General features: G+C 53.1%; 1 protein-coding gene and 1 long non-coding RNA gene across 5 annotated transcripts in view; both read left to right on the forward strand.

Annotated features, from left to right (window-relative positions):
- KHDRBS3 (KH RNA binding domain containing, signal transduction associated 3) overlaps positions 1 to 1,717 on the forward strand; it is a 179,851-nt gene extending 178,134 nt beyond the window's left edge. For both annotated transcript variants that reach the window (XR_009516688.1, XM_059995229.1), the window contains one exon: positions 1,122 to 1,717. The gene's annotated coding sequence lies outside the window, so the exon portion shown is untranslated. The remainder of the gene's footprint in view (positions 1 to 1,121) is intronic.
- A 7,783-nt stretch (positions 1,718 to 9,500) lies between these two features.
- LOC132440391 (uncharacterized) overlaps positions 9,501 to 24,493 on the forward strand; it is a 166,489-nt gene continuing 151,496 nt past the window's right edge. For all 3 annotated transcript variants that reach the window (XR_009522561.1, XR_009522563.1, XR_009522562.1), the window contains exons 1-2: positions 9,501 to 9,586; positions 24,115 to 24,157. This is a non-coding gene — a long non-coding RNA (uncharacterized lncRNA). The remainder of the gene's footprint in view (positions 9,587 to 24,114; positions 24,158 to 24,493) is intronic.

Genomic DNA, 24,493 nt, shown 5'->3' on the forward strand with positions numbered 1-24,493 from the left:
CGTCATGTGTAACTTAAGAGCACGCAGTCATCTAGCCATTCAAGAAACAGGCACTGATGAATTAAACAGTACCCTAATGAATAGATGCACTGTATTAGCTGTTTCCTTTTTTTAAGTATTAGCCTTTAAAATAACTGTCTGTGTCTGGTTCGTCCTGGCACACCGGTGCCGTGTGCGGGGGCCAAGGCTCACTGTCCCTGGCTCCGCGAGCGGTCGTGACAGGCAAGGTGAAGGCAGAGGGTGCAGAGGCACAGGTCACGATCTTTGGCCGAGGAAGGGCGAGGAGGGAAAGGCTTCACAGAGGAGGAGAAACCTGAAGCGGGGTTTAGAGTAAAGTCAAAATCTTGAAGCAGACACTGGAGGAGGAGATGTCAGAGTTGCCAGGCTGGTGCAGGTCGTGGGGGAGGAAGGGAGGGGCCTCATGTGTCTGGGGACGAGTAAGCAGTTGCTGGGAACTGAGGGGCAGGTGCCGGTGGGGGGCGGGGGGGGGGGGAGGTGGGAGGGGTGGGCGGGGCTGGGTCACATCACAGGGAGCCTCGAGGATGGTCCCCCTCCCCTCCCCCTCCCCCCCTCCTCCACGCATCTGTGACCGGAGCAGTGAGGAGCAAGCATGGCGAAGGCCGCGTCTTCTCTTGTGATTAGGTTCTGTTTTGTGTTTTGTTTCCTTCTGGTTGCCCCTTGGGTTTTGAAACAACAGTTTTTGTTGTAATTAGCACGTCAGAATATATTGTTCGGTGTTAGTAAATAAAATTTTGTTTAAATATACCTGAACGCTGAGTCTCGTCTCCGGTGACAAGAAGGCAAGGACAGTGCCAGTGTGTATCCATAGGAAGTCGCTGCACATTTTAGTACAGGAAGTTCCGTGTGAAAAGCCTCCTACCCATGCATGTCATAGCAGGGAGGAGTCTGGTCATCACCATTCTGTTTCATCACTCATCTGCCTTACTGAACACAAATATTTTATGTCCTTAATCTCTACAATTCTCTTTTGCATTGTTGTTCTCATTTCTGTCCAATTTCAGTTTGCCTGCTTCCTCTGCCTAAATCCTGCCATTCCCACCAGAGTGTAAATAATTTGTTACTTGAAGTATACAAATATATATCATTTTCCTCTCTTTCAGGAACTTTCCTTGCAATTATGGACTGCTTAAGAATAATCAACTCACCAACGTGCCTAGTCAGTAAATGAATTCACTTGAGAACTTGAAAATAATCACTTTTTTTTTTTTGTACAACTCTGTTTCATGAAATGTTTTATAAAATGGTATGCTTTTTAATTTGGAAAATCTGTTTGAGAAAGGGAAAGAAAGTCAATCTCTTTGTCTCCTCATAACAGAAAACAAATGATTTGTGTATTGCTTAACAAAGGCTGCCCATTTCAATCTCTTCTACTTTAATATAAACCTAGAAAAACAAAGGCTCGTTATTTCAGCCCAGCTCTAAATTCTGCACACTTGAGAACCATATATGGCTGCAACTCACAGCTCACAAGAAGTCAAGCCTCAGCACAAATTCCAGCTTTGAAAATGATTTATCCAACTCAATTATGGACCAATAAATATGAACATGTTATGCCAAAAGTAAGCGGCCACGTAAAAGGTTAATTATAAAGCCTTCTGTGGGAAGCAGTGGCACTGTCAGAATAGAAACCCGATTTTCATGCCTCTGTACTTTGTTGTGGAACATAAAGGTCATCATCCCCATGGACAGTATTATTCAGTTCCTTCTCTTTTCATCACTTACTGGTGCTTTGTGATTTTAATTCAGTACGCCCCGGGAGGATGCGTTTTATTCCTTCTGCTAGAAGCCCACACAACACGCTTCCTAGTCTTGGAATTTCGGAAACAGTCTTGTGCATCATTAAGTTGTCACTTTCTTACCTCAAAGACACATTCCCTCAAGGCGTTCACTTTTTACAGGGTACCGTGTTGGGAGCATTGTGTTAAAAGCACAGAACAACTTCTGATAGGTTTGCTTTTCCTTATCCTCTCGTGATGCACCCTAAAGACATGATCTTCTACTCCTGCAGTTGGCACTTTTGCGTTTGTCAGATACGTGTTTCTCCCTCTCAGAAGTGCAAGGAATAAAGGCCCGCGTCCCAGAGGGCCACGGCAGTGCTGCAGTGAGTGGGTGTGGGTGCTCACCAGAGCACGGTCAGCAGTGCCCCTGTGTGGAATTAATCCTAAACAAGCAGGAACTTTAGGATGGGAGCCAGACTGTCGTAAGTGGGGAGGAATTTGAGCTCCCTTTCTGCCTGCAGCCTTTTCCCCTCCTGAGCTGCGGACACAGTCACAAAGCTGCAAGTGAAATCCCAGGGATTCGAACTGTCCACCTCACCTCCTGTCTGTCCTGCTTCTCCCAGCCTCGCTCTCGCTGCCTTGGTCTTGGCCTCATACTGCGCCGCCTGTACCACTTCAATTCACTGAGCACACATTTACTGAGAGCCTGCTGCATGCTGGGCACCGCCCTGCGTGGGAGAGCACGGGACAGAGCACAGGGGCTCCTGCCTCGAGGAGCTTACATCCCAGTGGGGAGATCCAGGCCATCACCCGCAAACCAGAGGACGCCAGGCAGTGACAGAGCTGGGGGCGACAGAGCACAGTCACGGGAAGAGGGGTTAGACTTGACTTTGGGCCACAGGGGAATAATAAGGTGATGTTTCAGCCGTGACCTAGAAAAGTAAAGAAATGAGCTACGTCAAGACGCTAACAGGTGCCAGGATCCTGAGGTGGGAACAGGAGGGCTGGAGGAGCCCCGAGGATGCAGGAAGGAAGTCAGGGTGGGGGCGGGGCCTGGGTGTGGAGGGCCGTCCGGAGCTTTACTTCAGAGGGACTATCAGGCACACTGAGCCCAAGAGGAACGCTGTCCATCCGATGTATATCTCAACAGAATCACTTCGGCAACCACGTGGAGAAGCGGCGATGGTGGGGCAAGGTAGGGGGGACCTGTTAGAAGCCCCTGCGGTGAAGGTCAGAGGGAATGCTGGCATGGCCCGGGGTGGCCGCCCTGCAAGTCCTGAGGACTGGCCAGACTGGAGACGCACTTAGAAAGTAGAGCCGATAACACTTAGTCTACAGGTTGGATGTGAGGTACAGAAAAGAAGGGGTTGGATGATGCAAAGATTTTGATCTAGAGCCATTGGGAAAATAGAAACTTCTTTCCGAGATGGGAAGATTGCAGAAGGGACTGTTTAAGATACAGATCTGAAGTTTGAGGGGAGATCTCAGCTGGAGATGGGAATTTGAGAGCCGTTAGAATATAGATGTCTTGTAAAGGTATAGCCTGAGTGTGGACATGAGAGAACAGGCCCAGGGAACATACGACACGTACAAGTCAGTGAGATGGCGAAGAACCAGAGCCCAGGAAGGAGCTGCCGGGAGGTAAGAAGAGAACCAAGAGTCCTGCCCTCGACGGCATGTGTAGAGAGGGTTTTCCGGAGGAGGGCCGTGACCCTCTGCTGCAGGGGGCAGGTGACATGAGGAAGACTGGACACGGTAGCTGCGTAGAGGCCGTGCTGACCATGCTTTGCTTCAGAGTGAGGCCTAGGCAGATTCAGGAGAGAATGGAGCAGGCAGACCTCGGAGGTACTGGGGGTTTGCTTCCACACCATGCAGTAAAGGCAGCAAACACTGCAGTAGTAAAGTGAGTCACAAAGGTTTTGGCTTCCCAGTGCGTATAAAAGTTAGACTACGGAAACATGTTAAGTGGGCAACAGCATCATGTCTAAAAAAACAAGATACATACTTTAATTTAAAAAGACTTTATTGCTGAAAAATGCTAACCATCACCTGACAACGCAGGGTTACCACAAACCTTCAATCTGTAAGAAGCGCAGTATCTGCGAAGCGTAGTAAAACAAGGTCCGCCTGTATAGTCAACTCTTCCAAGGAGTTTGCTTTAAAGTATCGCTGGAGAGGGCTGTGGCCTCGAGATGAGAAATTTGAGAGCGTGGGAGAGAGTGAGGGTGCTGGGGAGATGCCCCGACAGGAGCACAGGAGCGGGCGTGGCCGACAGCAGCCAGATGGTAGGGCTGGGGCCGGACGGGGAGGTGGGGACGGCTCGGCATGTACGCGCACCGGGGCGCCTGCTGCCAGGGCTGCGTGACATCGCCTTTCAGAGGCGCGGCCAGCACCCTTGGGTACCCGCGGCTTCTCCGATTGTTGCCCAGGCCCTCCGCGATTTGGCCCCTACCGACCCCTCCAGCCTGAAATCCCCCCTGCGACGACCATTCTCAGGTGGCTCTAATTCTGTACGCCAGCTGGGGGCAGGGCCTAGCTCCCCACTCGGCCGCCCTGACGCTGCGCACCGTGTGCCCCCGTGCGTCCCCCTCACGGGGGGTTGCTCGAGGCCCTTCACCCGGACCGTCGGTACCTGTTCATTGCGTTTCACCTCAGCACATGCGTCCTGTCGGCCTGGTCACCTCTCTGCTTGCTCCGTGCTCCCTGCCATTTCAGGACGTGGCAGGGAAAAGGAAATGATGACATACACACAGCTCAGAGCCCCAGGGCCTCACTGCGTGGCCCCCGGGGAGGGAGATCTGGGACCCGTTTGCATCACAGGGATCTGGAAGCGCTGAGATTCTGCCAACTCGTGTGCCTCCTTTAAGACTTGGTGCCGGAAGCTCTGCCCCAGAGACCCCGACTCGTTGTCACACTGCGTTAGAGTCACTGGCCTCCTCGTGGGTCCTGCGCTGGCTTCAGGGCTCTGCAGGCCCCACTGCATCCCAGGTGACAGTGTCCCCAGCTCAGCCCCGGGCCAGGCCCCTAACGGGCTGGGGAGGAGGTGTGAGAGGGTGCGGCTAGCCCTGAACAACTGGACAAAAGTCTTTCGATTTGAAATTCCACTTTACTTTTCTCCAGCTAAGCTGGTTTTGGTCCGTCTCAGCGGGGCTTCCTCCTTGGCCCGTCTGTCAGCAGCAGCTTTCAAGCATGGCAGGCTGAGATAGCCATTCTAGTGTTTGATTTTTAAAGGATCTGAGCGACTTCCCGTGGCTTTAAAAATAACAGCTGATGGCGTCTTCAATGTGTATTTAACTGTCTTCAACCCTAGCTTTTTAAAGGGATGCTTTGGTGGAGTTGTGAAAATCACGACCACGACGCCGAAGGACCTCTGCTTTCTGCTAGTCCGACGGCCCTGCCTTCGGTGCGACTTAAATCTTGCAAAGTGGCCCAGGCCTGGTGCATTTGCATTGCATTATGGGAAGCTCCGACAAATGGATGCTTCTGTGCAGAAGCTGAGAGCTTCTTGTCCGTGTTCCGGCTCCGTGGTGATTTCGAGTCCCTCCCCGGGCCGCCTGGCTCTGGCCTCTCTCCCGGTGCCCATATCCGCGCCCATCTTCCTGCCTTTAGACAGCACCTTCCCCAGCAGCCTGTCCCAGATGGCTTGCTGTCCTTGCTCTGCCCTCACCCCAAACGCTCTTCCTCCAAATTGTCCCTCATTTTGGCTCATGGAGGTGACCCAGCACAGGGCATCCTCTGGAGGCAACAGCGCAGTCCCTGCAGCCCATACCTGGGTGCACTTGTTATCAACTGCCGTGTAACCGACCACCCCAGGACTTAGCAGCTTAACAGAACAAACATTTACAATGTCACACATTCCCTGAGGGTCGAGAATCAGGGACTGTTTCTGGCTCAGAGTCTCAGGAGGGTGCGAACCGTCAGCAGGGGCTGCGGTCCCTGGAGGCTGGAGAATCCACTCACCGACTCACTCAACGGGGCTGCTGGTGGGAGGCTCTGGCCCTTGTCCCACGGGCCCCTCCACAGGCCGCCCGAGGGTCCTCACAACACGGCGGCCAGCCTCCCGCAGAGCAATAGGTCCAAGAGAGAGAGTCCCCAAGCGAGGGGGCCACAGGCTCGGCCCTGATTTCAGAAGTCACATCACGTCGCTTCCTCCACAGGCTTGTGGTCCTTACCCCCCACCCTGGCCCGCCCCCCCCCCCCCCCCGCGGGATAGTGTGGCCGGGGGACTGCTCCGGGCTCCCCATCCCCAGGGGGGCCACTTGACACCTCTGTGTCCTCCTGCACAAAATGGGGAGAGTCGTGCCCCCCTCCCGGGTCGTCAGGAGGAGGCCTGGCACGTGGTAAGCTCTCGGCAGCTGTCAGCTGTGCACTAGGACGGGAAGAACCCTGACTGACGTGCGCGCCTGCGCAGAGGCACTTCCCAGGGGGACCGTGGACGCCACTCTCCGCCCCTCCCCAGGTGAAGAGCCTCAGCCTTCATTTCCATGACAGTGACCTCCTGAGGGCAGGACAAGGACTCGCCCTCCCCACGACACTCACCACGACAGCAGGCTCCCGTGAAGTGCCCGCCAGGTGCAAGGGCCCCTTCCACCCACCAGCGAGTGGTCCCCCAGCTGCCGGGCACGCACTCGGCGCGCCGGGTGCAGCCCCTGCAGTCCTCAGCTGTGGGTCACAGCCTTCCCTTGACCCTCAAGGCCCCCGAGGGGGCTTCAGCCCAGCTTCCCCGCTGGTTCCAGAGCCATCACTCCCAGAGGCCCTGGCCGCCTCCGCCCCAGGACCCCAGCCCCCTGGCCGCCGGCTGGGCCCTGCCTCGACCGGTCTAACCAGCCGGGAGCGAGAGGCTGCCCACCGAGTGACTCGTCACCCACTTCTCCCAGTAGCAGACCACCGCGGTTCCAGACAGAGGCGCCCGGCCCCGTGGGTGTCGTGTTAACCCCCGATGTCCTATCACCCTTAATCCCTGGCTGCTTCTCCAGAGCCAGGCCCAGGCTCCCCCGTTCCTGTCCTTCCCCATCAGCTGAGCCATGTAGAAGCTCTCTGAGCCTCGGTTCTTCCATCGCTAAGACGGAGATTCTCTGTCGCCACCTCGGGGTGCGGTGGAGGGACTCTCAGAAGCCAGCAGTTGGGGTGATAGGGTGGGGCCGGGGGCGGGGTGAGTACCTGCACTGTGCGGGGGTGTGGGGAGGACGCACCCACCCTCACGTGGGCGGGAAGATCACACAGGGCTTCTAAAAACCAGAGCCCCTTTAGCTCTCCGGGCTAGCCTCACGTGGTATTTCTGCTCAGCAAAATGTAGGACGATCTCCCCAAACAAAATGCTATGCTGTGCTCATTCCCTCGCCCAAGGCCGGGCTCCTGGGGAAGCCGCCGGCGGCTGTCGAGGGGACATCAACGTCAACACCCAAAGCGAATCATAACGCAACGGTGCAGGCAGAGGGGATTGGATCTGCTTCCCTTTGCGGGCAGGAAGTTCATGATTTCCAAAGATGATGATGCAGGGGGCAAGATCCAAAACCTTCCAAAGAGGGGCGCGAAGGGCAAGTCCACCGGGCAGCTGAGTCCAGAGCCACTCGGGCCCCCCGTGGTCGCCGCGGTGCCGTCTGCAGAGCAGCTGCAGGGGAAGCCCCAAGCCCAAGAAGATCCCAGGAGCGTGGGCCCTGTGTAGGCCTCTCCGCCTGGATTCTCTGGATTGAAAGGGATTCCGAGTTCATAATGGGAAACCACAGACTATTTTCATAATGAACACACATGCTCTATCCGTCGTTCCTAAGGCTGTGCAGGCTTGATCCAGGAGAGCTGGTCCTTCCCTTGCTTAACTTCTCCATCTTAAACCAAATGGTGCCACTGTATCACAGAATATTCACCTCCCTAGATACTTTTTTCCTACACGTCTATTATACTGAATAATTTAGGTCAAGCTGTAGATACCTGAGAAACACATTTGCATTAACTATCAAGCGGTGTGCCTATTTTCTCTGCTTCTGACTTGCCAACAGCAAGTGTTGTTAGATTATTTTCCCAGTGTTTTAGGTTATTTTCATCTGCTACCAAATAACGCTACACGATTATCTACATTTCTGATTGCACGATAAGCAGGGGACCTGCAACCTCAGCCCGCGCTCCGCGTGCCCTGGGTCTGCTGGGGCGTGGAGCCGTGGAACCGAGGCACAGGCCCCGGGGTTTGCCCCAGTCCCCACGGTTCTTTATCGCCTCCCACCCAGGCCGCTGCAGGCATTTGCTGGTAACTATTTGGCCTCATTTGCTATTTGCATTTGAAGTCCATGGCCCAAGCAATAAGGTTTTGTTCCATTCTTTCTTCTGCGTGCTATGAAGGAATCAAGTTAGCCGGAAAAGTCACAACCCAGTCCTCCCTCTGTGTCACAATAGGATGGTGACTTGCACCGTTAAGCAAAACATACTCCTTACACCTCCTGGCTCACTGTGAGCTCAGCAGGGGCAGGACTCAAGAAACAAGCAGTGCCTTGTCCGGGTTCCCCGTGGGTCAAGGGGAGAGGATCCCCCGAGCAGACGGCACCCAGCGCGCGAGACTGTCAGGGGCATCCTCCACCCGCCCTCGGCTGCAGCAGCCCCTGCAGGTGAGAAGGGAGGGGCCCTGCCACACTGGCCAGAGATGCCAGGAGACATGCCCCCACCTGAGCAGGAGCCTAACGCACAAAGCTGACCCTGCCCCCCACCGAGCAGGGCCGCGCGCAGCACCGGCCTCCGCACGTCCAGACACTCCCACACCCGGGGGGGGCGGGGGGCTTCTCTCAACCGCGCAGGCTCTCGTTCTACTACTTTGCTTTAAGGTTGCGCCGCGCAGAGCCTCCGTGGAGACAGCGGCCCCGGGGTCTCGGGCTCCTCTTCGCCCTTGTTCATGCCCAAGGCTCCCGTCTCCTTTCCTTCGGCGTCAGAGGCCATCCCCCATCTGGAGAGCTGTCCCCTTGATCCGCGGCCGCAAGGCTCTCCCAGGCACAGGGCAGGCACACTCGGTACCCTGCGGCGTGGATCCCAGGCAAAGAGGTGCATCAGGGTCCCCTATCCCGCCTCCCAGGCAGGCCCCCCAGGAGGGGGCGGGCAGAGAGGGGCCCCGCACTTCCCAGGGTCTCTTCATGGTGTCAGGGCCCACGGCGCTCGTCCCAGAGAGAATGGTCCTTGGGGACGTGAGGTGGAGCCCCTGGCGTGATGGACAAATCCCCTGAGACTGACCTGCCACTCCTCCCAGCTCTGCCACCCGCTGGCCTCCTGATCTGGGGACAGTCCCCTGCCGCCCAGAGCCTCGGGTCCTTCAGTGGACGAATGGACGAGAACACTAGCCTCGGGGGGATTGTCGAAAGAATCAAAGGGAAACCAGGTCCTGCCCGGGCTGGGTTCTGGGGCTGAGCCAGGACCCAGGTGGAGGTGGCGCGGCGCGTGGGCGGCCAGGTGGCCTGTGACCTGCAGCTGCGGGCGGTGCTGGGCCAGGAGGGGCTGAAGGAGCAAAAGGGGAGAAGAGGAGGGAACAGCGCTGCCTCAGCTCGCAGCTCTGCAGGCCGGAGCTGGCGCTTGTCTGCTGCGTAATGACTTTCTATTTTTAGACGGCAGCGTGCTTCTCCGATCGTGACCTGCTTTGTAAATAGACGCTTCACAGAAGAGATGGGCCGCGCTGGGGCCGGGGGTGGGCGGGGTGGGCGGGGCGCGGGGTGGGCGGGGCGCGGGGGCGGGGCTGATGGGAGGGGGCCTCCCTCCGCCTCCAAGATAGAAACTCTCCTTGAGTGAAAAGCTGCAAGAAAATCAGTGAGTGGGGAGAGGACCAAGCGGTCTCCGGGGCCTCACCCTCTCTTCTGGGGCCACTTTGAGGGCACTGGGTGCGTAAAAGTTGTTTGTTCGGTTTTATTAGCATTGTAGTAAACTCAGTCAGAAAGGTAGAGAAGAGGGGTCCGCTGGTCACGGCCAGCCCAGCCTGACGAAAAGAGGGTCAGACCGAGATCCAGGAGGAAGGAAGGGACTTCATCTCGCGGCCACTTCCCGGGGCTGGGGGCGGCGCTGGGCGACTGGGACAGTGGTGTGTTCGGTCACCCATAACCCTACAGTGTCCCCTCTCCACTCCTGGGGGATCTTCCCTCCCCTCCCCCCCCCCATGCTGACTGGCCCGAGATCCGGTCAGGCCGGGGCACCTCTGGGACAGCAGGTCCCCTCCCGCTCTTGGCGGGCCGCACAGCCGCACTCCTGGCATCTGGCTCTCGCTGATGACAAGTGAGGGGCAGCGGCAGGGCCACTACTGGGGCTCAGTAGTTGTGGCTCACGGGCCTAGTTGCTCTGCGGCATGTGGGATCCTCCCAGACCAGGGCTCGAACCCGTGTCCCCTGCATTAGCAGGCAGACTCTCAACCACTGCACCACCCGGAAAGCCCAGATTTGCTTATATATTTATCAAATTATTTGCTCACTGTCTCTTCTGAGGGACTTTCTGCTTTCAGAGGATTTTTTTTTTTTTTCCTGAAACTCTTCCTTCAGAATTTCCTTCAGCGAAGGGCCACTGGTCATAAATGCTCCTGGTTTGCGCTTGTCTGGAAAATGTCTTGACTGCATGCTCCGTTTTAAAAGATTTTCGCTGAATATGGTTTTAGGTTGACAAACGTTTTCTCTCAGGACATTTGTGATATTATCTCATTGTCCTCTGCATTTCACTATTGCTACCCGGAAGTCAGCTCTCAATCTGTGCTGGTTCCGTGAGAGGGAATCTGTCTTCCGTCTCTGGAAGCTTCTAGAATCTTTGTTTTCAGTGTTCTTCACTTTCAGCCTGGGTGTTTTCTTGTGGTAGGCTGAGCTTCCTGAATCCTGACCTGTCTTTCATCATTTCTAGAAAATTCTTAGATTTTCTCTTCAAAATTTCTTCTTCCCCATATTCACTGTTCTGGAAATTTGATCATAAGGTTGTAAAAAGCCTTTTCACGTGCGTCTTCTCGTTTTTTTAATCTTGCTTTTATATTTTTCAGCTTGGTCTCTTTATGCTACATTTTGAGGCAACTTCTTCAGAATTATCTTCCTGTTCATGAATTCTCCCATCGTCTGTAGCCAATCTGCAATTTGACCTGCTGAGTTTTAAATTTCAGTGATTATTTTTTCGATTTAGAGAAGCACTGCTTTTTAGATCTGCTTGTCAATTTTACTATCTCATGTTCCTGTGGATAGTTTCTTTTATTCCTTTAAACAGTAAATGTATAAATGATACTGTGCCTAATTATTTGTGGGTCTGGTTCCACATTAACAGTGTTTTGTTTCCTTAAGTGTTTTCAGATTTTTCTTTAATTGTGAATTCATGTTCCTTGGATATTTATCTGTAGAAATTCTTCCAGTACTGGAATGAAGTTGCATTCTTCTAGAAATGGTTCATATTTGCTTTACTTTAAAATGAATTCTAAGCTTGTGATTGGTTATGGACTAAACTGTGTCCCCCTCAAATTCATATGTTGAGGCCCTAACCCCCAGTGCGACTATATTTGGAGATAAGGTCTTTAGGGAGATAAGGTGAAATGAGGTCATAAGTGTGGCGCCGAATCCAGTAGGACTGGTGTCCTTATAAGAACAGGAAGAGACACCAGAGCGCTCTCTCTCTCTCTCTCTCTCTCTCTCTCTCGCTCTCTCTCTACATGTACACAGAGGAAAGTCCATGTGAGGCAGAGAGAAGAGACCTCTCACCAGAAACCAACCCTCCAGGAACCTTGATCTTGGGCTTCTAGCTTCCAGAACTATGAGAAAACAATTTCCACTGTCTAAGACCCTGCTCTGTGGCATTTTGTTATGGCCGCTCTTGCAGACAAAGGGTCTTGGAACTACAGGTGGAGTAATAGTTTGGTCTGCAAATATGTGTGAGAGCTGGTTGGTGGCTACGCATCCTCAGGGGAGGTTTTTCTCTACCCCGTGCTGAGGCAGGTAGCAGTGGGCAGAGTTTCCTGCTGTCTCTCTGCAGTGTGTGCTTTTCCTTTTTCCCCGTTTCACACATATGGAACACATTCTAGCGCTTTGGGATTCCAGCTTCATTTAGACTCTCCTGTCAGACTTTCCGCCGGCTGGCCCTACATTTTCCTTCTCCTGGGGAAGCTGCATGTCTGTCTGCGGGGAGGATGAGTGTTGCAGACAGGTGCCTGAGTGCCCCCAGGGAACCCCACTTCCTGGCATCCCCTGCCCCTCTGACATTGACTCTGAGTTTGGCCGCATGACTTGGTTTGGCCAATGGTCACATTAGCCCCTGTGATGCCAGCAAAGGCTTTAAATCTGCCTCCGTGTTGGGGCTTGTCCTCTTGGAAGGCTGCCCCCGAGAATCCAGTTGCCATGCTCTAAGAAGTCCGGGCTATCGGCTGGTGGACACAAGGATTCACCCAGAGGCCACAGGAGTTGAGACAGCACACAGAGAGTCGGGCCACGTGGAGGAGAGCCAGGGCTCCCCAGCTAAGCTCTCAGCTGAAGGCAGCGGCGTGAGCTGCTCCACCAACCCAGAAGCAGAACCCCTTTCTCCCCGACCTCTGTGTTCCAAGTGCCAACCCGGGCCCGGGCCCGGACGAGGAGGCCTGCAGTGCATGTGTGTTTGGTTGCTGAGGGAGAATGAGGAGAAACAGTAAACATGTTTTCAGCCACTGAGCTCTGGGGAGGGCGCTCTGCTGGACAGGTGACCTAGTCGATGAGAACTGACCTCCGTCTCCTGTCTCCTCGGAGCGCAGGGCACACATGTCGGAGGATTAAAGGAGAGGCTGGTGGGGGAACTCTTCTCTTGGCTATTGCCCTCACATCCGCAGGTTTTAGGGATGCGTGACAGCTTCGTCTCTCACTCACTGGGGACTTAAGTCGGCAGTGTCTCCCCTCTGCCTCCTTTTCTTCATTCAGACACAAAGGCTTAGACCACTGGTTCTTCTCCGAGTTCCTCGGGTCCTTTGCAAACCCAGCCTCCGGTGTTTCCCATCTTACTAGGACCTCAGGGAGCTAAGAACAGAAATCAAAAGTGCCACCCTGGCCTTGTGAGTTTGGTCCCAGCCGTGACTGGAACACGCCTCGGGCAGGCACTGACCAGAGACTCATGGGGGCAGCAGGGAGCCCTACGCCCTCTTGGGAGGTTCTGCTGCCTTTTCCCCCAGCCAGGCCAGTGGACGGGTAGGGCCTCCGCACAGAGGGCACCAGGGCAGGGGCTTTGCAGCTGAGATCAAAGTGTGAGGGCAGCTGACCCTTGAACGCCGGGAAGTTTGCCCCAGCACAGGGCCTGAGAGGAGAGCAGGAAGGGAAGCATGGCTTGTGGCGGGAGGACAGGTCAGAGTGGCAGCAGGGCCCATGGCACGGACAGCCTTCGAGGCCATGGGAAGAGTCAGGCACCTTCCTCGACGGTGACGAGAAAGCAACGAAGAGGGTCATGGTTTGTCTTCTGCTTTAGGAGATCACTGGTGACTGCTGTGTAGACACAGGCTTTTGGGAGGCGAGAATGGGCACTGGGATCGAGGGGCCAGACGACCACAGACGAGAGGGCTCACCTGGGCCTCTGGATTAATTTTCATTTGCTGCAAGTTAGCTTCCTTCACACGGGGGCTTCTGTTCACTTTCAGCTTCTGAGCTTCATACCCCGTGGCCTCCATCATCAGAGGCAGGTGAAGTGTCCACTGTAGCTGGAAGTTCCTGGGTAACAGCTCTGCTGGGCCTGGGTCCAGTTGGCTTCCCAGCCCTAGAAGAGGGAGGGGGGCTGAGGATAGCCCTGGAGCTGCAGCTGCGGTGGGGAGGGGCGGTTTCCAGGCAAACCGGGCTGGCGCTGGGGCCTGGGTATAGAATCCCACCAATCCCACTGTTCCGCCACTGAGGAGGGGCACTCAGGCTGGGGGGTCGTGAGCGCTAGGGAGTAGAGGCAAGGTCTCTCAGAGAGAGACACACACAGGAGCAGAGACACAAAAAGAGACAGAGAGAGCCAAAAGTCTAACCTGGAGAAGCCATACCTGTTAGTAGTCCAAAGAGCAAGGCCAGGGTCAGGCTCAGGAGGCATAGATGGCAGATTGGAGCGAGCATGGGCACCAGGGGAGGGTCCCCGGCTAGTGCTGGGCTGGAGGAGCCCCTCATGTTGTGTTGCAGGTGTGGTTCTGTGTGGTCTGACTCAGACCTTCTTGGCTGCAGCAAGCCTGGAGGGAAGGGATCAGTGACCTGTCCCTGAGAAGCCTGGGAAGTCTTCCTGGAGGAAGCAAGATTTCTTTTGTGAGTTTTTTATTTTTGTATTTTTTTGTATTTTTTTTTTTTTTTTTTTTGCGGTACGCGGGCCTCTCACTGTTGTGGCCTCTCCCGTTGCGGAGCACAGGCTCCGGACGCGCTGGCTCAGCGGCCATGGCTCACGGGCCCAGCAGCTCCACGGCATGTGGGATCTTCCCGGACCAGGGCACGAACCCGCATCCCCTGCATCGGCAGGCGGACTCTCAACCACTGCGCCACCAGGGAAGCCCTTCTTTTATGAGTTGAGTTGGCTTTTCTTTCCTCTCTGGACTCACTGGCCCTTGTTTTTGTTTCTCATCGCCGCTGCTTATAAAGTAAAGAGATAGAGGTGCAAAGTGCAGCCACAGCAGCAGGTGCCGGCCCTCACCGAGCTCTCACTGTGATAATCAACTTCCGTAGGATTTAGCACTTCCACGACCTTATGATATTTGTATTGTTAAACCCATTTTATAGAAGAGAAAACTGGGGCTCAGATAGAATAAGAACTTGTCCAGGGCTCATCCAGTGAATGCTGTGACAACTGAAAAGCCTGACCCCAAGCTTGGACTCGTATCTCCTCACCGGTCTGCTGCCGACTGGGAGTGGGGACACGATAAATACATCTCCATAACTATATAGATCACTTTCTTGGAAGTAGGCCTTGCTTTTCCCTCCTGGGACTAGCAAACTCTGCAATTATTGCTACAGGTAGTGCCGTCGTTTCTGCACTCTCGTCAAGAAGATCAATTGGCTGGTCTCCATAGTTCCAGCTCTCTGCGAACTTCAATCATTTGGCAATTATCAAGTCTTTCAGCCCAGTAATTATTTTCCTTGCTGCTCTCTTTAATTTCTCCTGTTCCCCTGGTGAACTTATAAGAGAAGGAGATGAGGTGACCCACAGTAATATGAAATTCTGCATCTCAGGGGCTCTGGGGAGATGTGTGGGACCACAGCCGAGCTCTCCATGAACCTGCTGAGAAGGAAGGGCAGGCCAAGGGGTTCCAAGGGCCCCCGGGGATGGGGGGGGACCCAGATCTGAATCTCTCCCTGACTTTGATGGCCTTGACACCTTTGAAAACGTCAGGCCAGTTATTTTGTCAGTATCCCTCACTTCAGGCTGACGTTCCCTCAAGGCTGGGTCAGGCCCCTTTGACGGGAATGTCACAGAAGCGGTGCCGTACTTGTGGCTTCAACTTGTCCCATCATTTTGAACATCTGGGTAGGACGGGATGTCCAGGTCTTCTTTACTTCCCATTTCGAGCAAATTCTGTGAGGAGATTACATTCAAAATATGTCAATAGCCGTTGCTCAGGAAGGCCCGATTCCTTTAAGACAAGGGTATCTAGAAGCCAAGGGCTGGGTGAGAGGTGCGCCTGGTGTTAATGGAGTATGGCTGCCTGGTGGCATCAGACATTTACATGGATGTTTATTTCTAATTCTGTCTGTATGTACTGAAAACCGTGAGTTGGGAATTCCCTGGCGGTCCAGTGGTTAGGACTCAGCGCTTTCACTGCTGAGGACCTGGGTTCAGTCCCTGGTCGGGGAACTAAGAACTAAGATTCCCACAAGACATTCAATTCCAATCCAACCCCAGAGAGTTTATTCTAGCTTTCACTCTTCCTGTATTTGTGAGTCCAGTGGTGAGAAACCTGACTTCCCTCCATCCTCCTTAACGTATTCATTTATTTATCAACCCTCCTGTATGTGAAATCCCCTCTATTCATTCCCACCACCTCCCCCAGCCTCTGACTTCTCCTGTCAAGCTGCCCCACCATGAGGCTGTCCTCTTCCCCCAGCTTGGGTTCCACGCCACGCTGGCCGTGTCCATGCCAGGCTGCCCTCCTCACCCCTTTCGGGCTCTGACACCTCACACAAGGCTCCCCTCTCAGATGTGCAGGTCGTCCTGTGCACACTGCTTTTTGATGATCTTTTTATGTATCTGTCTTCCCCACTGGGCTCAGCAGGTCTTCAAAGCTTGGAATATATCTAATGCATCCTTATACGCTGTCACTTGTTCCAATGCCAGGTACACAGAAGGCACCTGTTGTTGGGTGCACGAAGGAAGGAGAACATGGGTCAAGGCTCAGAGGCGTGAAGGAGGGAAGAATTGAGTGGATCGGTACTGAGGGAGCAGAGCCAGAAACAGGCAGCAGGGGAAGGGGGCCGAGGTCAGATTACAGAGAGCTCAGGACTCTGTGGAAAGAAGCCATTCCCAGGCCTCGGGACAATAGAGTTCATGGGCATCTTTTGGTCTGAAAGGGACAGGTCGGCGCTGCGCTCTGGAAGCAGCCCTCTGGCTGCCTCCCTGCCCCCCTGATCCCGAGGACGCACTGGCTGGGACAGAGCGGAAAACCCAAGGGCCTCCAGGTGGCCCAGTAGCGATGCCACTGCTCCCTTCCACCCAGACTTGTAGTCCCAAGGTTGCTTCTGCAAATGGAAATGCAGGCCCCCTTAGATGTGGTATTTTTGATGTTCTCATGTATAAATGCATTAAAAGGAAAGCTGCTTTTCATACTTCGTCTACTTTCCTGTACAGTCTCGGCTTCATTTCCAATTCCCTACCCGAGTGTCCTCATTTCCTCCTTGATGGATTGCTTGATTCCATCCTGACCGACTTGCTGCTGAAGGAAAGCTCTTCAGGGCCGGGTTTTCTTTTTTTTCTTTTTCAATCTTAGAAGTAGCTGGGGAATCTTGGTAGGGTTCAGTGAAGGTGGGATCCACAGCCTGGGATTTGTTTTCAGACCCTACACAGCATCCTGCCCCCGCCTGGTTTGGGGCTGACTGTGGACACTTTAAAAGAAAACTCAGGGGGCTTCCTTGGTGGTGCAGTGGTTGGGAATCCGCCTGCCAATGCAGGGGACACGGGTTCGAGCCCTGGTCCGGGAAGATCCCACATGCCCCGGAGCAACTAAGCCCGTGCGCCACAACTACTGAGCCTGCTCTCTAGAGCCCGTGCTCCACACCAAGAGAAGTCATCGCAGTGAGAAGCCCACACACCGCAACAAAGAGTAACCCCCTCTCACCACAACTAGAGAAAGCCCACGCACAGCAACGAAGACCCAATGCAGCCAAAAATAAATTAAATAAATAAACTTTTTTTAAAAAAGAAAAGCATTATATATATATATCTTAAAAAGAAAACTCAGGGATAGAACAAACAGTTACTGGGTGCTACGTCCTATGGCCATTGTCTCTGCTCTGATAAATCCATTTGCTTTCTTCTGGAGAGAAACGGTTATTATTGACTTGGCTGTTCTCCATTTTTGCCTTGACGTCTAGGTTGCTCAGGCTGCCATTCTTTCATTTATAGACACATCTTCCTTTTACAGACCAGAGGCAGCTTAAGGATGCTGTCAAGAACCCAGGTCCTTTCCTTCTTTCTACTCTGTCTCCTTAGTGCGTTTTGAAGTCCTCCATGTCACAGGATTTCTGACCTCCTCACATAGCCAAATAAAAAATCAAGACTAGGGGCTTCCCTGGTGGCGCAGTGGTTGAGAGTCCGCCTGCTGATGCAGGGGATGCGGGTTCGTGTCCCGGTCCGGGAAGATCCCACATGCCGTGGAGCAACTAGGCCCGTGAGCCATGGCCGCTGAGCCTGCGCATCCGGAGCCTGTGCTCCGCAACGGGAGAAGCCACGACAGTGAGAGGCCCGCGTACCACAAAAAAAAAAAAAAAAAAAAAAAATCAAGATGAGAAAAAACAGGGCTGAGGCTTTCTATTTCTGCATCTGTATCTTATCAGAGAGAAATGTTCCTCGGAAGCCTCAACAGGTTTGCCCTCCACTCTCACTGGCTGGCATTGATCACATGACCACTCTTAGTGGCAAGGGAGCCTGGGAACTTGAGGACCTGCCTTTGGAACCTCTGTCATTGAGAGGCAGGTTTTGCTGGTCAAGAAGGAGGGTGAGAAAGGTAGCTATTGGACGCAAGTAGCTTCCTGTGCCCGGCGCTCGCTGGCCAACCCCCCTTCCACCCATCGTGGGAAAGGCTCTCCAAGGAAGTACACTTGATGGGGCCACTGGCTGGGGATGGGTGAGCGCTCCTCCCTGCCTTGGTTCCCTCTCTTCTCTCTCGCTAGAGTGCGAGCCACATGATTGCCTCCCCAGGGTTGAGATCATCGCATGCAGTAGGTGCTCAATAAACGTTGATGAAATGAACAAAACTGAGGCTGAAAACGACAGCTATCTGGGAAAAACCCTGTTAGCATCAGACATTGCCAGGAAAATGCCTTTTGAAGCAGACTTTGTTCTGGGGAGAAATTTGCCATAAGGTCCAGTTCAGATAACCAGCCCAAGGGAGTAGCTGGGGATTTGGGACTTTTATCAAATCTTCCCTGGAACCCGTGGAAATAGGGGATTGGTGGGGTGCAGGTGCAGCTGGGGAGAGTGGAGGGGCTTCCCACTTTAGAGCATGAGGAAGTGTGTCAACCTTGGGGATCTGGGTCTAATTTCTGTGATGTGGTGGGAAACGTACAAGCTTGGGTTCACATTTGGCTCCTTACCCACCCGTGCAAGCCTGGAACAGACACTTACCCTCTCTGATCTTAGTGCTCGTCAGTCAACAGAAACAGGGGATAATAGCAGCCTGCCTTTCCTGGCTATTTCAGAATCTACAGGAGGGAGCTCTAGAATAATCACCATGTCCTGGGATCTTTCAGTAAATGTTAGTGACAATAATAACCAGGAATATTAATACTCGCTATTATTGTTCTTAAAAGCCAATTTGCATTTACTGCGTGTTCAATGAATTATTCTGGCTGGTTTACTTTCCTTTTGATACTCAAAAGCACAGGAAAGTCCCTACCGCAGACAAGAAGGCTCCCTCAATGAACTCTGTACGTTGAAGAGTCAATAAGGGCAGGGAACGGGCATTTTTTTGCCTCATGTTTTTATGATCTCATCATCTGCTCTGGTTTTTAGATGGGAACATGTGATTGTCAATTAAGAATCTGAAAAAGAGTTCCCTTTGTTAAACACACACACACACACACACACACACACACCATAAGCACCGTATTTCATGCTGTATCAGAGCTGCTGCCGGCTAGCTGGAATTTACTGCCTTGGGTTGTAGCAGAGCAAACTTGCAGCTGGATTAATACCCCCTTCTCTGGCAGTAAATCCATTTCACACATGTGGCCATATTTTCGCCCAAGTGACAGGGAGCAACGGCTGCTGTTTGTAGTCACCGTAGGAAAACAGGGATAACTTCCAAGGCATTTGGAACCTCCTCTGTGAATAGTGTAGGATTGCAACATTTTCCTGGGGAGAGGCACTTTAGAAAGCTTGGCCCGGTCACTCCAAAGATGGGAAAACTGACGCTGGGACCTCTTTAAGCACACTTCATCTCTCCATCTGGCCAATCCCTTACCGTGGCCTCTGAGGACACATAGGACCGTCCAGTGAGCCTCCTGGGGCCACTCTCCTCTTTGCTTCCATACTCCGGGAGCTCTGGACTTCTCGTGGCCTCATACACACGCTTCCTCTGTCTGGCCTGTCTTCATACTCTGAGAGGCATCTTCTAGGTTAGACCCCTGTTGTGTGCTCGCATCACCCACGTCTCAGGCAAGGCCCTCACATGGACGTAATTAATCGTCGCATAATCAGTCACTTAATGTTTAGTGACTGCTCTCCCCATTAGTGTCTTCCTTATGGAGACACTAACCTCCCTGAGGACGAGCGCCCCCCAGTCCCATGCCCTGAGCATCGGTGTATCTTTGTGGAAGGAGTGAATGAATGATAGCTGAATGAATGAATGAAAGGGCCAGATATGGGGACACACAACAGTAGCGTCTGGGGGATGGTAAGTAGCTCGCTGTATTTGGAGTGGAAGGTTCTAGGGGCGCATGGAGAGAGGGGAGCTGCAGGAGAGGCAGCTGGGAGGGCTAAGAACACTGTCTTTCAGGGTCTTGTGAAGGTGCCCTTGACGCCGGGGTGACGTGGCACGGTTGGGGTGTGGGTTACAACACGGCTTCTCACGCCTTATTGTACGTGAGAATCCCCAGGGGATAGCGTGACAGTTCAGACGGTGTCCTGTAGGTCCACAGTGGGGCCTGAGGTTCTGTGCTTGTAACAAGCACCGAGGACCACAGCTCTAGAATCATCCCTCCTGGCAGCTGGTGGAGGATGGCCCGGAGAGCAAGGAAGGGGGATGCAGGGACACCAGTGAGGAGGTGATGGAGATGGTCCAGGACCAAAGAGATGAAGGTCAGATGGAGGCAGAGCTGTGGGGATGGAAGGAGGGGCTGAGCGCTGACGCTTGGAGGGCAGGCCAGCAGGACTCAGTGGCCATCAGGAGGAAAAGGGAGTTGCTCAGTGTGTCAGTGTCCGCGTTGCTGGTTGTATCAGTGTCTGAGTTGCCGGTTCTTGCATTTTTAAAATTTTATTTTATATTGGAGTACAGCCGATTAACAACGCCATGATAGTTTCAGGTGCACAGCGAAGCAGCTCAGCCATACATATCCATGTATCCATTCTCCCCCAGACTCCCCTCCCATCCAGGCTGCCACGTAACATTGAGCAGAGTTCCCTGTGCTCTACAGTAGGTCCTTGTTGGTTATCCATTTTAAATACAGCAGCAGTGTGCTCATGTCAATCCCAAACTCCCCAACTATCCCTTTCCCCACCCTTCCCCCTACCCCGGTAACCATAAGTTCCTTCTCAGTCTGTTTCTGTTTTGTAAATAAGTTCATTTGTATAATTTCTTTTTAGGTTCCGCATGCAAGCGATATCATAGCTATTTCTGTGTCTGACTTACTTCACTCAGTATAATGATCTCTAGGTCCATCCTCGTTGCTGCAGACGGCATTATTTCATTCTTTTTTATGGCTGAGTAATATTCCATTGTATATATACAACACATCTTCTTCACCATTCTTAAAAATTAGTGTTTAGTGGCATTGACATCACTTTTCAGTGCTTGTGATTAGTTTATTTTAAAATGGAAAGAACTAAAAAAAATTAATAAAATGGAAAGAACTCCATTATGTTGAAAACAGTGGAGTATAAATCCATGCAGATGCTCTCCACACCCCAGCCCTGGGAGCTCACACAAGGTCCAAGACCCCAGCTGTGGGATTGGAACCCTGACCCTGAACCCAGCTCCCTTGTTTGGGACCCAGGCCTCCCAGACCTCTCTCCTCTTGGCCTCTATGCTGTCTCTTGGTCCTCGCCCCCTACGCCCTGTTTTAAGGAGATGGGCCAGCCGGGGGGAGCAGACAGTGAGTCCTGTCTCCTCCGTCAGCCTGCAGCTCAGGCCCTTCTGGAGTCCTCTCTGGCCCAGGGTGGCCCAGATGCTCAGCCCCCCTTACCCCCCAGCATGATGTTGGCTATCTGGGCAGAAGCCGCCTGTGGCAGAGTCAACTGGTCCCCTAGCCATGTCTATTCTGCTCTTCCTCACTGCCAACAAAATAAGAAAACTCTCATTTTGTTAGAGGGAGCCCTGACCTGCTGAGAGGTTACCTTGCTCACCGCCCCCTGCAGACGAGTTTGTCCATGGGACTGAGTTCAACCAATGGACAGGCTTCTAGAAGTGCTCCTTGCATTCCCCATTTCCCTTCCTGCTACCTGGAATGAGGATGTAGTGGCCGGAACCCCGCAGCCATGTTGTATGGAGCAAATAAGCGATTTGTGACCCCCCCCACCAGCTGCAGTGCTGTCCCCTTACTTTTTGACATCACTAGCTGCTCATGTGGGTCTCTTACATTCAGTCTTGACAACTTGGTGTTTTTCTGGGGCTTTTCTCCACGAGAGAATCTCATTTCTCTCTCCACAGGATCCTTGGCTGGTTCTGAACCTGCACGAGAAACTTTGGGCCTCTCAATTCCCTGCTCTCCCTTTGCTCTGGGAACACCCAGCCCCAGTTCTCCCTGTGGCCCACAGATGGCTGCCTCCTGTCTCCACTGGCAGAAGGAGCAGGCCCAGGTGTGCCAGGCATGGTGCTAAAGTTCTCACCTATTTGGGGCCAATCATTAAACTGCTCCTAGGGATAAGAAATAGTTGCATTTCTTTACTGGTGGGAAAGTGGCCTCCAGGAGATTATATAACTTCCCCAGTGTCCTTCATTTGTTCACTCAGTAATTATTTGCACCAAAAACTGTATTTTAAAGAAAAATTTTTTTGTTTACGGTTGCTTTGGGTCTTCGTTGCTGCGTGCGGGCTTTCTCCAGTTGCGGCGAGCGGGGGCTACTCTTTGTTGCAGTGCGCGGGCTTCTTACTGCGGTGGCCTCTCGTTGCAGAGCACGGGCTCTAGGTGCAAGGGCTTCAGTAGTTGCAGCATGTGGCTCAGTAGTTGTGGTGCACGGGTTTAGTTGCTCCGGCATGTGGGAGCTTCCCGGACCAGGGCTCGAACCTGCATCCCCTGCATTTGCAGGCGGATTCTTAACCACTGAGCCACCAGGGAAGCCCCCTGTTTTAGTTGTGGATGGTACCCACAACATGCCACTTTCTGAGATAGAGGAGACGCAGAGACACAGGCTTGGTCATGCCATGTCTAAGTTAGGACACCCAAGGGGAAGGCCAAGTGTGCCTCTGGGCACGGGGGTCACCCGGCAAAGCCATGATGGCATCATGAGTGGAGCCCAGCTCTTCTCTGCCTGGTGAGGCCTTTGGAATCAGGTGGGACCCCAGGGGAGACAAGAAAGAGAAGGAGAGAAGAAAACCTTCTCAGGCAGGTCTGGCTCAATTTGAAAATAAATAACCAGTTTCCTAAGGGGAAAATGGCAAAAACTTTTCAACCACCTAAAATAAAAGATCTCAATCTAATTCTATATCCTCCGGAGAGCTGCGGTGATGGCCTCGTCAGGGAGTCAGTGACCACACTGTCCGACTTGAAGAGTTTTCTGTTCTTATTTCAGAAAATGAAGGTGCCTCGGGCACCGCGAGTTTGACGTGTGAGCTGGGGCTGTTTCTATCGACCTCTCTGTGCCTTGATGGCCCGGCATTGATTGGAGCTATCGATCTCTTGGTTTCAAATAACTGACACAGTTTCCAGTGGGTCCAGATAATTAAGACTTCTCAAAGGGCGACCAAAAATTGGCAATGCAGTGTGGGCAACCCACGCTGGTGGACGTGAAAGCAAAAGCTGGACCTGGCGTTCGTCTGATCCTCGCTAATGGAGCCTTAGAAAAATCCTCTTGCCTGCCTGACCGATCTTCCCCAAGTTATCAAGTGACCGAGGGGAGTGATTTTCATTTCCTGGAAAACGCCTGGGGCTGGCGCACAGCACTGGGGAGTGTGGTCTGTTTCTCAGATTCATCCCTCGGTCACTCACAGGGGTCAGGTTGTGGAACTCCTAGGGGGTCCCTTGTAAGAGGTCTTTCTGCTTCGAGTCCCTCTCTCCTCTAAGGCAGCCTTCTCTCTGTAACCGGCATGATCTTCCCGGGGCCTTTATTCCTCTTTCACACCTCCGTTGTGTTCAGAATGAACTGAAGTCCAGGCTCCCGTGGAGATTGGGCCCAGTTCTTTGCACCCGCGCATTCTACACCCACACCCCCTGCCCAGAACCATGTGGATGCAGAGTGGATATCATTACACCTTGACTCTGGGCTTGCCTGTGTGAATTTCTTTAGCCAATGGGATGCTAGTGAGCGCATCTCAGATAGAGGCTTGAAACGTGCTTGCGTGGTTGGACTTGCCTCTTGAGGTTGTGTCTGCAGAGAAGAGCGTGCCCTGGGTGGCTGCAGGTCCGGGGGGAGGAGAGACATGTGGCGGAGCTGAGCACAGGGTACATCGGCTAAACACACAGCACTGTAGGCCACGCTGCAGGACTGAGCAGTGTGAGAAGGTGACTGTTGCTGTAAGCCACAGAGTTTAGGGAGTGCTTGTTACACAGCAGTGTGTAACAATAGCTGAGAGGTAATGACCCCATTGCAATATGGTTATTTATGAGTTTGTTTCCCTTCTAAGACAGATATTGAAGGCAAGGACCATACTCTTCCTCACCCCGAATACAGCCCAGGGTCTGCTATACAACGGAGCTCAGAATTTGCTTGTAGAACTGAAATAACCATGTGAGAGGCAAACCAAGAAAGGAGAAATACCTTGGGGAGGGTTGCATTGTTTATACAACAGGTGTAACAATTACAACAGTATTTATTGAGCACTAGCTGTGTGCCTCGTAGTGTTCTAATGTTTTTAAATCTATTTTCTCATTCAACCATCATTACCCTTGTTTGCTTTTCAGGCGAGGAAGCTGAGGCTCAGTGAAGTTACGGGGTTTGCCTGCGGTGAGTGACCACTAGGCGAAGGAAGGCCCATGCCTTCCGGCTCCTAGCTGAGCATCCCTCCTTTCGTGTGTACAGTAAGGACTGGCCTGCCCCACCTGCTGGGACAGAATCTTCCCAGTAAATGCTCTAGCTCACCAACTAGAACAGGGTGGAACCAGGATTCGAACTGGTTTCTTTGTTTTCAAAATCCTGCCGAGTTGGGGGTGGGCGCAGAATGAGGGGGAGAGGTCCCTGAGGAGAGGAGGTGCAGAGTGCAGTGCTCTGAGGGGCTGTGCTGGGTGGGGCAGGGGACGTGGAGGGGGCAGGGTGCTGACCGGGAGGCGCTCCCTTGGGCCT

Source organism: Delphinus delphis, chromosome 17 (genome assembly GCF_949987515.2).
Source record: "Delphinus delphis chromosome 17, mDelDel1.2, whole genome shotgun sequence".
NCBI lineage: Eukaryota > Metazoa > Chordata > Mammalia > Artiodactyla > Delphinidae > Delphinus > Delphinus delphis.